The sequence below is a fragment of the Candoia aspera genome, chromosome 2 (assembly GCF_035149785.1).
Source record: "Candoia aspera isolate rCanAsp1 chromosome 2, rCanAsp1.hap2, whole genome shotgun sequence".
Lineage (NCBI taxonomy): Eukaryota > Metazoa > Chordata > Lepidosauria > Squamata > Boidae > Candoia > Candoia aspera.
In genome coordinates this window covers 246,263,207-246,280,336 of record NC_086154.1, presented here as the reverse complement: position 1 = coordinate 246,280,336, position 17,130 = coordinate 246,263,207, and the positions used below count along the sequence as shown (strand labels likewise).

Genomic DNA, 17,130 nt, shown 5'->3' with positions numbered 1-17,130 from the left:
TTCAGATAATACATGTTATTTTGTGGTATGGATTTTTGGTTTCTATGTGATATTTCTTCACATAATTTGAGCAGTCAGTAAATCAGCTTGTTGGATTTGGAGTTAGAAAACACAGGTTTAAACAGTTTCCTATGAAAAAAGCACAGTGGGTGGTAACGTCTTGCCTGTTCCTCGCTGTGATTATTTATTAATCACAAGTTTATCCTGCCTTTTTCCAAAACAAGTATAATGTTCCACTTCTCAGTGTATCCTCACAACCCTGTCAGGTAGGTTAGGCTGAGGAACAGGGACTGGAACTAAGCAGGCATTTGAAATTTGATTTTAATCTGGCACTCTAATTTTTACATTGGCACTGTGCAACCAGTGTCATAAGGCAGAAGAAAACAGGTGGGTGTACAGAATTTATTTATGTCTACACTGTTACAGAAATAACCAAAGTGTCCAACTGGTGAATGAGTGAATGAGTAAATCAGTGGGAATAAGAGCAACACAAAAGTGCTCTTTGCTATTGTTTGCCCAGGTGACTTGATTGTTAAGGATGTACTGTATATATCTACAGTACCAACATTTCACAGAAGAAGACAGGTGTGTGTTACAGTCAGATTTGAACTCCAAAAGATCATGGTTTAAGTTTCCTGCTTCTGTTCCCTCCTTCTTGTATGTTAAATAAGACATGGATAGTTAATGGAGCTTGTGTATTGCAAACATACACCAACCTTCTGTCTCCATATACTGTCTCTTTTGTAGATGCAGGTAAACAAAAACAGGAACTATCTGTCTCCCAAATGAAGAAGGTGGGTTACTGAGGGACCTTAACATGTCCCTCAGTAAGGAAACATAATTTCCTTAACATGCAAATTGCCTAATCATATATGCTCATTAGATTTCAGGAGAACCAATTTCAACAAGCTTAGAAAAGTCCTGGGTAGGATCCCATGGACAGATATCCTCAAGTCAAAGGGAGCACAGGAGGACTGGGAACATCTAAAAAATGAGATACTGGTAGTATAATGGCACATCATTCCAATTAGAAGGAAAAATAGGGGACAGCTTGGGAAACCATTATGGATGCATGGGGACTTTTTGACTGAATTAAGAGTTAAAAGAGACAAATATGGGAAATGGAAGATAGGTGTAATCACCAAGGAAATGCACCGGCAGGTATCTATATCTTTAGGAAGAAAGTCAGAAAGGCTAAACTACAAATGGAACTTGGACATACAAGGGAAATTAAATGCAACAAAAGGGCCTTTTGGTAGGCATGTGAATAGTAAAAAGAAAAAGGAAGGGATGGCTTCACTTCTTGAAGAAGATGGTAGGAGAGGGTCAGGTGACATGGAAAGGGCAGGCCTCTTCCTTTACTTTAGTCTTCTCCCAAAGGGGAATTATGTTCAAATGAACAAGTGACTCAGAGAGGGAATAGCAAGTTGGGTAAGTGAAGAGATGATTAGGGAGCACCTGATGACCATAAATGAGTTTCAGTTTCCAAGACCAGACAAGTCACATCTGAGAGTCTTGAAGGATGTGATGTTGGAGCCCCCTTCTGTGATTTTGAGAAATCATGGAAGATGGGTATAGTGTCAGAAGACCAAATGTAATTCTTTTCTTCAAAAGTGGAAAAAAAGAGGCCCCAGACAGACCAGTCAGTTTGACGTCAATACTCATGTGTGTTGATATTTCAGCTTTATTATCTCTAGTGTCTATCTCTAAAGAAGCACAGTCGCTGTATGTTTTATATGTACCTTAGAATCTCTTTATATCAAAGTTTCTCTAAATAGCAAATCAATTTCATCTTGTGGTTTGCTCAGAATCTTATATTTTCCTGTGTATTTTTTGACTAAAGGTTCTTTTAAGATGCAATCTTAAATTTGAACAGTTCTATGTTTTTACCTCTTTCACTACTGATTGTTTTCCATGTGACTACCTAAAATTAAAAAGGATTTTTTTTACATTCTCTTTTTTTAATTAATTTTATTTATTTCTTGAGAAATTGGTCTATCTCCCCACAAAAGAGGAGGGGTAAGAGAGATTGATTTCCCTAGTCACGTGCCTCAGCACTACAGGGCCAAGACGTAGTGCTCTAGAAGTTATTTCATTTTTTCATTTTTCTTTTTAATTTACCAGAATGTAGGATGCATCTTTCCTATGCACCAGAATTACAGGGAGGTGCAGAGGGAAGAGGGAATTGCTTTGAAGGACAGGAGGGAGAGTCATTACCAAGGAACAGTTAGATAAAAGGGGCCTGAGCCCAGGCCAAGAAAGTAACATGAGTAAACGTCTCAGACAAGCTCCTCCCTAGTTCACCCAAAGATAAAGGGAGGAAGGGGAAGCACACTTGGGCTTGCAAGATTCTGTTACTATAGCTTTACAATAAACATACATGGCATTGGTTTCCTAGTCTGGTTTACCTTGAAGGGCAGACAGGAGGTGTTAATCCTTTGAGGTAGTTCAGACAAGAAGCACAACCATGAGTACTAACTCTATCTTTATTGTAAGGTTACATTAACAGAATCATGCAAGACTGAAAATATCCCCCCCTTCTTTTCCTTTTACTCACTGGAAAACTAGAAAGGGTCCCTTCTGAAATGTTTCCCATCCCCCCGCTCTTTCTGTGGGCTGGGAAATTCTTTACGTGCTGGTTGTCCAGTCTGCAGCTCTTCCTCCTGTCTCCCAAGGTCATTCCCACATACTATTACAGGAGGACACCAGGTAAAGGCAACTTCCAGGAAGATAGATGGTGGCAGCAAGGACTACCAAGCTGCACATCAACGCAGGAGACAAGGCTAGGATGTGTAGATACAGAAGGCTCCTGGAAGAGGAGGGTTGATACCTCCAACCTTTCACGCCATGGGCTGAGCCCTACAACAAAGGTGTTCAACAGTGGAACAGACTATCTTGGAAGGTGGTGAACTCTCCTTTGTTGAAGGCATTGAAGCAGAAACTGGATGGCCATCTGTCAAGGATGCCATAATAGGGAGTCTTTTATCCAGCATGGGGAAGATCAGAAGATTTCCAATGTTCCCTTCAACCTGCCTTACATTCTATGGTTCTCCAGAGAGGGGCAAAATGTCTGTTTTCCCCTTTCATTTTTCTTATTAAAATAGAGGAGTGAAGCCTTTCAGATACTCAAAGCATTTAATGAATACAGCTACTTTTCAAAATAATATACATTTCCCAAACACTTACATATTAATATGTACATAGCATTCATTAAATTCATGTGCAATATGATAAAAGCAGGAAGTTTACCAAGGATGCTTGATATAGTACAAATGTAGAATAACTACAACATAATATGATGTTACATTTCACACACAAGCACATATACACATCATAAAGAAAACAGGGTCCCCTGAGTGGGGGAGATGGGCGGTGATAAAATATGATAAAGAAATGAAGAAAATAAAGAAAATACAATGAAAATACAGCTTCTGAGTGAGATCTGACATGTAATTTAAAGATGAGGATTTAAAATAATTTAAAAATCAATGATGAAAACTTAAATTTCTTATGTAGTGGCTTGCAAAGTCTGGACTGCAATGCAATGAGATTTTAAAATGTAGAGTATGTTACCTAAATGAAGAGTTAAGACTTTAAAAGCATGGGCGTTTTTTTGTAAAAGACTTATTTAAGCATGCCACCTAGAGCTGTTATTTGGAACTGCATGAAGTGCAGTTGGTTTAAAACTAATTGTCCTGTTAAGGATTTAGAAAAAAAAAATCCACCGTGCCTTTGAAGGGCTGTGACATCTATCAAAATGAACTTGGTCACAGCACAAATGGGCAGCAGTGAAGATGGTCTTCTAATTTCCATCATTCTCCACTCAAAAATGTGCACAAATAAATGCATATTTGAGAAAGATGCACCCAAGAAAGAAAGTTCCTTACAGATAGAGATACTGTGGAGGCATCTTAGAGGTAGCTGCAGGCCTTTTTTATATGTATATTAGGAATAGTTGTATTTTTAAAAGTGTACAGTGGATTGAATGCAAATCTTTTGGCAGGGACAGTTGCAAAGAACCATGTGAACTTAAAAAGATAACATGCACAAATAATTGAACAGAATAATACTTGAAAACTGGTGAATGAAGAGCAGATTTAGAGTGATCAACATCTCCCCACTTCTTGGTATCTCTTTCCACATCAACTTGTGTGACGAGGGACCTGCTATGTTGCAAAACGTTCCAGGGTTATTGCCTGGAAGGCAACTAAGGCCTTCACATGAGAACATGTAGCTGAATGACTATCAGCAGGATCAAGGCAAGAAGCTGTCCTGCAAGTAGTCTCAAACCTTGCCATGTAGCTGCCTTCACCAGTAACTTGGAAGAAGGCCAAGGGATGATCTTCTCCAGCCCCTGGCAGGGTGATTTTTCTTTCTTTGTCTGAACTCTGTTAGGAAAAAGTGCTCAGCTGGTGCATGGGGAATGAATTCTGCCACATCCTTTGTATGCCCCAGAGTTAGTTATTAGGTGAGCATGCGAATTGATCATTATACACAAAAGAGAAAATTGCTGCTTGGTAATGTAAAGACACCCTCCAGTTCCATTCTTCTCTTGGAGACTATGTGAATGTATCCATATGGTCCTTTCTTTTAGGGATTTTAAAAGGAATTCCAAATCTGGTCAATAGCTTTGGTACTTCCAGGAAGTCTCCCATTCAGATACTGACCAGGCTCAACCCTGTTAGCTTCTGAGCCCAGGAAATGATATGAAGGTGCTGGCATCTGTTAAGACACTTACTAATATTATTGATTGTTGATTAGCACTGGAGGAGTGTGGGTCTTTTCTCCCCATGTGTGCATTGCTAAGAAGGGATGTCAATGGGGTGGCAAGCCTAGCATTGCTTTGGGCTACATTCATTTTCTAGCTCCCAACTAATTTAATAAGGCCAGTTACAAGCTTTAACTCTGGAATTTTATCCTGCAAATTCAGCAAAACTCTCAGGAGTCTGAATTCCCCAGTCAAAGGAAGCACTCTTTGCATCAGCTCATACAGGTAGTCTTTGTTTAATGACCCTAATTGAGACTAGCAACTCCATCACTAAGCAAAGTGGTCATTAAGTGAAATATCACATAACTCCCCTGCCTAGTGATGGCAGTTCTGGCAGTCCAGTTTGCAGTTAAGCCAGACATCATGTGACCGCGATTTGTGACCTCCACCCGGCTTCCCTGTTGACTTTGCTTATTGGAAGCCGGCTGGGAAGGTCACAAATAGCGATCACGTGACTGTAGGACACTATGACTGTCATAAATGTGTGACAGTTGTCAAGCACCCTAATTGTGATTACATGACTGTGGGGACCCTGAGATGGTTGTAAGTGTGAGGATGGTCATAAGTCACTTTTTTCAGTGCCATTGTACCTTTGAACAGATGCTAAATACATGGTTGTTAAGGGAGGACTACCTGTACTGAAAATGATGCCCCGTTAATACTTTCCCATTTACTGCTTTTAAGTAAAAACTGTGAGGTGGTGTAGAGAGTAAGGAACATGACCTTAACAGAGAGATACAGAAGCTGTTGCCTAGGCAAAAGAGGCCGAAGCATTTTTTGAGTCCAAAAAAGCAAGATAACATTTGGAAGCAGCTCAGACAGACACTGTCATGAGTAAGGATGGCGAGCAGGGGGCTCCCTTCCAGACTGTTAAGCGCATGCGTAGCACTGAGGAATTGGTGAGCCATTCCAAGAGGCACAGATTGGGACCGCCTTAACCTGCGGGGTTTATATGGCTGGGTTTTCCCACGTTTGTTCAGTTTGTTAGGATTACTGTTATGTATTAGCAATAAAACATTAGAGACCAGATCCTTGTCTCAGAGTGTTTCCTGGGAGTTAGGACAGACACCTCCCCTAATTCATTGAACTATAAGAAGGAGGAGGAGGTACAGCACAATCAGATCACATTATAACCAATCAACCAATTATAACCAACCAACTAATCAACCAACCAACCAATCATTATAACCAATCAACCAACCAATCATAACTGTCATTATAACCAATCTCAGTAAAAGTATGGCCATTACCAGAGGGGCCTCTGCTGTCCATCATGACTTTGGTCAGCCAGAGCTTTCACGTAACACTGCATAGGAGTGGACTAGATCACCATCACATTCAGCATTCCTTGCAAGCAACAGGCCACTACTGGTCAGGGGCCAGTACATCACAAATGCAAATAAAGCCTAGTTTTATCCCCAGCATGCTCATGTTATTCTATGCAAGGTAAGATCTCTGATCTAGGAACTACCTTGCAAGGTAATACACTGTTGCCTGTATTTGACCAACTAGGAAGTACGTGCAGAGTGCTGACATGTGCTAGGATACTTTTTGTCTTTTCTTTCTTTTAGTGAATGGGCTAAAATGTGGGAATAAAGCTCTCTCTCCTTTGTAATTCAACTGTAGTAAATCTGTAATTTCATTAGATGTCAGTAGAGTATCAACACTGCTGAAAGAGTCATGCTGTGTTCTCAACAGCACATATATAAGATCCTTCTTTTCTGTAAAACCACAATTTTACAGTGTCACCATAAAAGCTGTCAATGGGAAGTGATAACTCTGTTAATAGGTGGAAACTCATAGAAAAAACATGGCCTGAGGGCAAAGTTCAATATTTATCATCTCACTACAGTATAGAAATCCATAATGTTGGATTATTAAGGCCTTTTCTCTGAGCCAATATGGCTTATTTTATGTTCTAAAGCAGTGTTTCTCAACCTTAGCAACTTTAAGATGTGTGGACTTCAGCTCCCAGAATTCCCCAGCCAGCATGAAGTCCACAAATCTTAAAAGTTGCTAAGGTTGAGAAACACTGTTCTAAAGTTTTGACAAACCGAGGACATGCTAATTCATCTTCACTTCAAAAGACTCAGCCTTAGACAGGTTGGTTGTGCATCTGGATCTTGTTTTCCCCAAAGCTTGGGCTTGGCTCTCATAAACAACAGATGAGGCCATAACAAACCTCTTCCTGGATTTCACAATTTCACACTGCAGAGATCATTCACTTATTAGTGAATTCTTCTCTGGACTCATTGAAAGTGAGATTTCCAGAAAGAAGGGTTCTCAGCTAAGCTTGGCCTTTTCTAACATTGGCCATTTCCCTAGGGATTTGGTTCTTTTTAGAGAAGATTTTGATCCTATAGTTCAGGAGTGCCTGCTGAACTATACCGTCAGCCACAGTCACTAGCTTCAAAAATGGCAGGTGCAACCAGGCGATCAAAGCCTCACACCTTTTTAAGGTGCTGCACACATTGCATGAATGCAAAAAGGAGCAGTGGTTTGATTGCCTGGTTACAGCAGCTATTTTGAGGCTGGTGACCATCACTGCAGACACCCCTGCTTCAGTTCCCCATTCTCAGTTCGGAAACAGCACAATCCATAATCCATTTACAATCTCATTTGCAGCTTGTGAGAAATGGGACCCGTCTGAGATGAGATGCAATCTGGATTCTGGGTTAGACATTGCATCTTCACTTCCTTTACTAGCCTATCACTATCATTCAGTGACTGATGGCTTCATAATTTAGCCTTTCAACATATATTAGTTCATTTTCATCCTTCCTGGACTTTGCTTCCATTTACAGAGTTCTTAGACTCATAAATTTGATCCTGTCTTTCTCTCTGACAAGATAAAATTGAAGTATAATTGCAATCAGCTCCTCTAGCCTAATGATTTATTGGTCTCTTTTTACACTTCTGCTTCCTGACCTTCAAATGAGCAGCAACAATGACGTACTGACTTCTTTTAGCATTTCTCCTTTTTCTCAGTATAGTAAAGAAGCCACACATGGTAACTGATTTACCATGTCCTTGATCCTGAGGCCATTTACTTTAGGATAGTCCTGTTGACTTTAGCAAGATTATTGTAAGCAATTTTCCATAGCTAGGTGTATGTTTTGAAAATATTTCCACTTCATCAATACAGAAACATAAAAAGAGCTTTGATGCAGCAGACAAATAATCCATCTTGCCCAACATTCTGTTTCCCACATTGGCCAGAAGTTTGTGGAATGTCCACAATCTGGTTTTGAAGGCAAAAACTCTCATTGTTTTTGTAGAATCATAGAATTACTGAGTTGGGAGGGATCATTTATACTATTAAATGCAACTTGGTGTTTGGTGCAGGAATCCAACTTAAGTTTCCCAAACAAATGGCTGTTTAGCCTCTTCTTGAAGAGGAAACTTACCATCTATTTAATAACATTGCTTCTGCCTATCAAATACCATAAGAGGTTATTTAGAAATATGAAGGTTTGTGGCTACTTAGCTATCTTCATTTATAGCTGATTATATATTTATTCTTTCTGATTTTCTGTAGCTACTTTTTTAACACTAGCTCTTTAAGATGCAATCATTTGTAATTTCCCAGTCAGTATTTCACCATATTCAGGGTCTGACCAGTTATTATGGAACTTGAGACAGAAAATACAATATCTCATGAGCATGGGCTACTCATCTGTGATACCAAAAATCATTGCCTGAAGTAGCATCTTCACTCCTCATGTTCAGGCCAGATCTGTCAGAGAAGAGGATAGGTATCAACAACTATCGATCCCTATCAATAGTTGAGAATTAATGATTCTCAACCAGTGTGTGCTAATTCTCAACCAATCAGGCCTGACTCAAGTTCCGCTTTGGACATGGTTCCCAAGAGTTCAGAGGAAATGTTATCAGAATCACAGAGAATCATCACATCAAATACATCAAATTCATTTTATTTTATCCAGCTTAAATTCTAAATTAAATTCTAAATTTTATCCTAAAAGCAGCTGCACTAAGCCCCTATAGAAACGGGAGCTGAAGGTACTGTAGGACTCCACATCAATATGGGTAGTTTATACAAATCTGGTTGAGGAATGATTCAAGACTTTTAATGCAGAAAGGTGGTCCCTGCTCTACACATAAGGGTATCAATGGGAAGGGGGTTAAAGACAGCAGCTATGACTGGTGCAATCAAAGTTTCACCCCTTTTTTTAATGTACGTTGTGTGCAACACATGTAAAAAGAAGGCAGGGTTTTGATCATAGGGCTGCAACCCACGTCTTTACTTTTGACCTCTCCCTGTAGATACCCTTCTGCACATGTAGTTCTCAAAACAATGTGCTTGGGGGTGTGGTTGAAAGAGAAGCTGGGTTGTATGCTCCATCTTTTGATCTTTAATATTTTATTACAATATTAATATTTTATTTTTATTTGAACTGTAAGTGTCCCACCCTTTTCTGTAAAAAACAGACAGTTTTCCACTTCTACATTCATCCACACAATGTTACGCCATGCTAAAAAAACACCACACAATCAAATGTTAAACATGATATCCAGTAAGGAAAACAACCAAACATCACAGCTAACCAGTTCTAAGCCAGATCATGTTGAACTTTTCTGGGTGGTTAAGGGCTTGCTTAAACAGAAATGTAGAAATGAAATAACCATAAACACATGGTAGCAAATGGAATAAAGGAGCTTCCAAGTTGACGGGATGAATGCTTGGAAGCTGAGATTGTTGGAGCAATAACTATGACCTTGAGACCCCTAAACCTCTTGTTTCCGGAAGCACAAAGCCAATAAATAGACTGGCTTGAGCATGTCCTAACTGCTCTTGCTGATTTCAACTCAGAATATTTGAAAATTGCTCCATATTCCACTTTTAAAAATCCAAAAGGCATCCTTTCCTAAAATGGCTACTAACTGGCCCAAACTGCTGAAATGAAGAATTATGATGACTTATGCTGCTATCTCTTCAGCAAAGGATCGTTACCTTGTCGTGGTGCTGGAGCTTGAGCACCTCAATGATGCCATGAGCTAAACCGTGAAGGGCCACCCAAGATGGGAAGGTCACGACAGAGAGGTCAGACTAAATGCGATCCCTGGGGAAGGTAATGGCAACCCACCCCAGTATTCTTGCCCTGAAAACTCAATGGATCAGTACAACCAGAGATATGTCGGTATACCATTGGAAGATGACACCCCCAGGTTGGAAGATGGTCAAAATGCTACTGGGGAGGAACAGAGGATGAGTTCAACTAGCCCCAGACGTGATGGCGCAGCTAGCTCAAAGCCGAAAGGATGGCTAGCGGCCGACGGTGCTGGTGGTGAACGGCGAATCTGATGTTCTAAGGATCAACACACCATTGGAACCTGGAATGTAAGCTCTATGAGCCAGGGCAAATTGGATGTGGTTATTGGTGAGATGTCAAGATTAAAGATAGACATTCTGGGCATCAGTGAAGTGAAATGGACTGGAATGGGCCACTTCACATCAAATGACCATCAGATCTACTACTGTGGACAAGAGGACCACAGAAGAAATGGAGTAGCCTTCATAATTAATAATAAAGCGGCTAAAGCAGTGCTTGGATACAATCCAAAAAACGATAGAATGATCTCAATTCGAATTCAGGGCAAGCCATCTAACATCACAGTGATCCAAATATACGCCCCAACCACAGATGCTGAAGAAGCTGAAGTAGAGCAGTTCTATGAGAATCTGCAGCACCTACTGGACAACATGCCTAAAAGAGATGTTATTTTCGTCCCAGGAGACTGGAATGCTAAGGTGGGCCATCAAATGACACCTGGAATTACAGGTAAGCATGGCCTGGGAGAACAAAACGAAGCAGGACAAAGGCTGATAGAATTTTGCCAAGACAACTCACTCTGCATAACAAACACTCTCTTCCAACAACCTAAGAGATGGCTTTATACATGGACTTCCCCAGATGGACAACACCGAAATCAGATTGACTACATCCTTTGCAGCCAAAGGTGGCGGACATCTATACAGTCGGTAAAAACAAGACCTGGAGCTGACTGTAGTTCAGATCACAAACTTCTTCTTGCACAATTTAGGATCAGACTAAAGAGATTAGGGAAGACCCACAGATCAGCTAGATATGAGCTCACTAATATTCCTAAGAAATATGCAGTGGAGGTGAAGAATAGATTTAAGGGACTGGACTTAGTAGATAGGGTCCCGGAAGAATTCTGGACAGAAGTTCGCAACATTGTTCAGGAGGCGGCAACAAAATACATCCCAAAGAAAGAGAAAACCAAGAAGGCAAAATGGCTGTCTGCTGAGACACTAGAAGTAGCCCAAGAAAGAAGGAAAGCAAAAGGCAACAGTGATAGGGGGAGATATGCCCAATTAAATGCAAAATTCCAGAGGTTAGCCAGAAGAGATAAGGAATTATTTTTAAACAAGCAATGCGCGGAAGTGGAAGAAGACAATAGAATAGGAAGGACAAGAGACCTCTTCCAGAAAATTAGAACCATCGGAGGTAAATTCCAGGCCAAAATGGGTATGATCAAAAACAAAGATGGCAAGGACCTAACAGAAGAAGAAGAGATCAAAAAAAGGTGGCAAGAATATACGGAAGACCTGTATAGGAAGGATAACAATATCGGGGATAGCTTTGACGGTGTGGTCAGAGAGCTAGAGCCAGACATCCTAAAGAGTGAGGTTGAATGGTCCTTAAGAAGCATTGCTAATAACAAGGCAGCAGGAGACAACAGCATCCCAGCTGAACTGTTCAAAATCTTGCAAGATGATGTTGTCAAGGTAATGCATGCTATATGCCAGCAAATTTGGAAAACACAAGAATGGCCATCCGATTGGAAAAAATCAACTTATATCCCCATACCAAAAAGGGGAAACATGAAAGAATGTTCAAACTATTGAACAGTGGCACTCATTTCACATGCCAGTAAGGTAATGCTCAAGATCCTGCAAGGGAGACTTCAGCAATTCATGGAGCGAGAATTGCCAGATGTACAAGCTGGGTTTAGAAAAGGCAGAGGAACTTGGGAAAATTGCCAATATCCGCTGGATAATGGAAAAAGCCAGGAAGTTTCAGAAAAACATCTATTTCTGTTTTATTGACTATTCTAAAGCCTTTGACTGTGTGGACCATAACAAATTGTGGCAAGTTCTTAGCGGTATGGGGATACCAAGTCATCTTGTCTGCCTCCTGAAGAATCTGTATAACGACCAAGTAGCAACAGTGAGAACAGACCACGGAACAACGGACTGGTTTAAGATTGGGAAAGGAGTATGGCAGGGCTGTATACTCTCACCCTACCTATTCAACTTGTACGCAGAACACATCATGCGACATGCTGGGCTTGAGGAATCCAAGGCTGGAGTTAAAATCGCTGGAAGAAACATTAACAATCTCAGATATGCAGATTATACCACTTCGATGGCTGAAAGTGAAGAGGAACTGAGGAGCCTTATGATGAAGGTGAAAGAAGAAAGTGCAAAAGCTGGCTTGCTGCTAAACCTCAAAAAAACCAAGATTATGGCAACCAGCTTGATTGATAACTGGCAAATAGAGGGAGAAAATGTAGAAGCAGTGAAAGACTTTGTATTTCTAGGTGCGAAGATTACTGCAGATGCTGACTGCAGTCAGGAAATCAGAAGATGTTTAATCCTTGGGAGAAGAGCAATGACCAATCTCGATAAAATAGTTAAGAGCAGAGACATCACACTGACAACAAAGGTCCGCATAGTTAAAGCAATGGTATTCCCAGTAGTAACATATGGCTGCGAGAGCTGGACCATAAGGAAGGCTGAGAGAAGGAAGGTCGATGCTTTTGAACTGTGGTGTTGGAGGAAAATTCTGAGAGTGCCTTGGACTGCAAGAAGATCAAACCAGTCCATCCTCCAGGAAATAAAGCCAGACTGTTCACTTGAGGGAATGATATTAAAGGCAAAACTGAAATACTTTGGCCACATAATGAGAAGACAGGACACCCTGGAGAAGATGCTGATGCTAGGGAGACTGGAAGGCAAAAGAAAGAGGGGCCAACCAAGGGCAAGATGGATAGATGATATTCTAGAGGTGATGGATTTGTCCCTGGGGGAGCTGGGGGTGTTGACGACCGACAGGAAGCTCTGGCGTGGGCTGGTCCATGAAGTCACGAAGAGTCGGAAGTGACTAAACGAATAAACAACAACATGCTGCTATCTTCAGTCCAGTGCCAGGACCTTTGAAGCAAGGAAAAGAGATCAAATTCTAGTCTTTACTGGAGCATTGTGTTTTTATATTTCCTAATCTTCTGATATATCTGGAATTCTTATTCAGATATTCAGACATATTAGCCAGCCATGCCCCATCCTCTGAGTCATATACTTCTTTGCACAATTCCCAAACTCCAGAGTCAACCTCCCCAATCCTTCAAGATAGCTAATTTTGTTTTGGAGACTGGGTAGCTATCATCCTGGCTGCCCTGTCTGGAAAACATTCTGGATGAGGGCAACTTAGGGGAAGACACACTGGGATTGGCATCCATTATGCTTTGGGAATGTGGAAGGGATGGTGTGCCTCATTGGTACTTTTTCAAAGAATTATTTTCCTAATGTGGCAATTGCCCTTTTCAAAGCAGTTTTGAGCAAGGCATACCACATGTTTGGGAAGCTGGAGTGCTGAAGTTGACAGGACGAATAAGCCAAAATCATAACCTTTTGTAGCTTTCACTAGTTCATAGCAGAGACATAATGTGGTTTTGCAGAACAATATTAGATTTTCTTTGGCTTGCTCTGCCTCTGTAACAAGAAAGAAAGGCCAATGGTTTCATTACTGTATCTTCTGTTGTGCTTCCAGGCACCATACATTTTACTGAAAACATTCCTATTAAAGCAAAGAGGTGATGAAAAGGAAAAATAAGAATCTTATTGACCTTTGGCAATCTTTGCTCAAATTCACTGATGTTCTGTATTGGAAAGTTGTTCTTCTTGGTTTAGAATGATCCTGTTCTTTTCCTTTTAGAAATTATGATTAATTTCCAATGATACTTGGCCTGGGACACATTTAACATTTGTTTTTCATTTCAGAAGTAATGAAATGAAAAAGTTAACTTTTAATCTTAATCAGTTAAAAAGAGTTGCTATTCTAAAACTCAGGTGGTTAAGCGTTAGCTTTTCATCATGGGAGGAACTTGGGACCTTCCAGTTATTTTGAATCCCATCCGCTCTGGCTAGCCCCAGTCCAAAAAGCCCTCCTGACTATGACTTCTACTTGCTATTTTAGCAGGAACTGTGAGTCCAAGAGGGTCCCCAGACTCTGACCCAGCTCCATCTGGGTAGTATACCCCATCCGAAATTTAAAATCGAAAATGGATTCTTTCCATTTATCAGTTGACTTCTTCAGCCACTCCAACTTGTTGGGATTAAGCCAAAGCCTGTTTTTTCCCATCTGGACTGTAATAGTCTTCAGACCTTAGGACAGAATCTCAGTCACATCTCTTAAGCTTGGGTTTTATCAGCATATTCATGATATCTTACCCCATGGTGCAAGATGATCTCCTCCAGTGGGATCATGTAGATGTAAGGGAGATCCAGGCTGGATCCACATCTCCTGAGAGATGGGTTTTATCAGCATATTCAGGATATCTTACCCCCCTTCTGCAAACTTTCCCCTGCATCTGCAACACTGAAAGACTGTGGAGTTATTACCATTATATATAAAATAGTCCATGCCATTTACAGTCCTCAGAGGACAAACACATAGAAAACTTGACCTCAGAACGATGGCCAACTATTCTTACAATGGAAGTCAGTTATGCATTTTATGGCTGTCTTTTCAAAAACAAAGAAACAAAAAATAGTTGGCCAAATATCCAACTGATATATATGAAATATATATAGTCATTTTTTCAGGAAAAAAAATCAAGACAGTTTTCTCACAAAAAGAGACTTTAGCACAAGTTTTTAAAAATGTTTGATAAGTGTCGTAGTATGCTGAACTGAAATCTAATAATTGAGATGGAAATAAACGTACTTCATTGAAATTATTACTAGACATCAGTATGTATTCCTCCTGTTTAATACATCCCCTCAAAAGACACTACAGTTTTTGGAATCACACTTCTTGTACTTCCCAAAATTATTATTGTTTGCTTAGGTATCCAGAGAATTTTCCATATTTCAGTTCTTCAAAATCACACTCAAAATGTCAAAGATTTAATTTAGAACAATGGTTATAAAATATATCTAGTGCAAAACTTGTAAATAAAAACAGATTCTAGATGGTGGAATAGAAGTATAATTAGTACATGTGAAATTGAACTTTCAGTACACAAGAAATATGAAAGAAGAAAAATGAGGTGTGAAATGACGAGGAGTAAGATAAATAGGACAGAGGAGCTTTGATTTCTCTCTGTTGCCTGGATGATGGCCTGCTGGCATGAGATGGGTGTTACCTCACAAAGCCCCCAGACAGAATATGTTTGGCCAAAGCATGTTGAACTTGATGAGAAATGTTTTAAACTGAATCCTCCCGGGTTTGTAGACGGAAAACCCAACTAACTCTAGGCACGCACTGCAGAAGTACGTAAAAGGAAAATATGTTTGAGCCTATTAAACTATTTAGTGAAAAACCATGAAGAATATTGACTCATGAAGTTTATGCCCTTCATAATAGAGATGGAGCATAATATTTTGTTCTCAAACAGTTCTGTGTATCATACAGCTGGTTTTGGAAGGGTTTGTGTCAGGAATGAAACATGCATCCTTCAGATGTTTTGCTCTCCGTGCAGAACAAAACATATTTTTTGTCTGGGTGAGCATGGACATAAATAAGGTTGTTCTAGGCAGAAATGCTTCAGGGTACATCAGTGGCAGAGGCTAAAGGGAAGCAGGGGAGGGAAGGAAGGGGAGATTGGTTTAGGGTTAGAGTCAGGGACATAGTTAATGAAGGGGAGGGAGGAAGGAACTAAGAAGGAAGATTGGGGATGGGTGGGCTGGTGGGATCTGCTGCAATGGGAAATGGAGGAGAGAGAGGGGGTAAGCCACATCACCTTTGCCTTATTCATGCCATCTCGATTTTACAGTGTATCTTCCAAAACACAGAGCAACCAAAGCAGTTTGGGTTTATGTATTGCTTCATTGCAACTTGTTGAATTGTAGCTGACTTAACAATGGTCTGGACTTCCAAAATGGGTTGGTTTGTCCAGATAAGAGCTACTTCTAAAGCTCAGAATATGGAAAATAGGGAAGATGAGCTAGAACTCTTATTACAGGAAGGGATATATGATTGAGCAGGTATAAATGAGACCTGTTGGCATGATTGTCATGACTGGAATACAACAGAATTACAGCTTATTTAAAAGGCATAGTAGCCATAGGAAGGGAGGAGGAGTTGCACTGTGTGTGAAAAATATCTACACCTGCATAGAAAATCAAAGGGATAAACTTGCTAGTAATTTGGGTTTTAAAAAGTGGTAGGAAGAAAAAAGCAGCAGCATTTTTGTTGTCCATTGCTAGCAAACCAACCCAGGTACAAAATGTAGGAGTACTCAAAGAGGCATCAAGCAGTTGTGATGTTGAACTTTAATTACCCTGATATTTGTTAAGAGACAAAGTCTACCAAGCATAGTCCTTTTTAAAAACTTCCTAACTTGACTTGCTGACAACTTTTCATCTTCAGTGGATGGATGAAGACACAAAGAAATCAGCTATTCTTGACCAGAAGCTGACCAATAAAAATATCTGGTAGACAGAGTGGAAATAGTAGGAACTTTGGGGGAAAGTGCTCATGTAATGCTGGATTTCTTGCACTTAAGAGAAACGAAGTATCTGCATGTGCCTTAGACATAGGCATCCACAAGAATGGCAAAGGGACTGTAGTAGCAAAAGTGCATCGCAGTGTCATGATGCAAGTATGAAAGGATGGAGGCTGTGTCATAACATCATGACTCACGTCTCATTATTTTGGCATCATTGTGGACAAAAAGGTAGCAGGATTTTAATAAATCTCTGAGCAATGATATGTACAGTAGGATTCCATTATAGAATAAATCATTGGAAAAAGAAATTGGTAGAAGTTCCTTAAAAAACAAGATATAAAAAGCATAACTGCAAATAATTCCAACAAGGAAAAAAAAGATGGTAGGAAAATTAAAGTCAAACTTTTTGGCTGAACAAAAAGATTTGTGGAAATCTGAACATCAAAAGGACACGCATAGAAGGTAGAAAGAGAGCCAGTTTACGAAAGAAGTCTACATATAGGTAGCCCAGTGCCAGGAGAGCTAAAACTCAGGATGATCTGAGCTTTGTGTGGAACTCTAAGAACAAGAAAAATAGCTTCTTCAAAAGTGTTCAAGATAAAAAGAGTTAGAAACACTAGACCAATTACTGGGTGAAAATA

At 40.1% G+C, this 17,130-nt stretch overlaps 1 long non-coding RNA gene across 1 annotated transcript; it reads right to left on the bottom strand.

Moving 5' to 3' along the window:
- Window positions 1-9,121: 9,121 nt before the first annotated feature.
- LOC134488781 (uncharacterized) lies at window positions 9,122-14,345 on the bottom strand. Its single transcript, XR_010067046.1, has 3 exons — window positions 14,268-14,345; window positions 13,446-13,529; window positions 9,122-9,264 (listed from the first exon to the last, which is right to left on the bottom strand). It is a non-coding gene; the product is annotated as an uncharacterized LOC134488781 (long non-coding RNA).
- Between the last annotated feature and the right edge of the window lie 2,785 nt (window positions 14,346-17,130).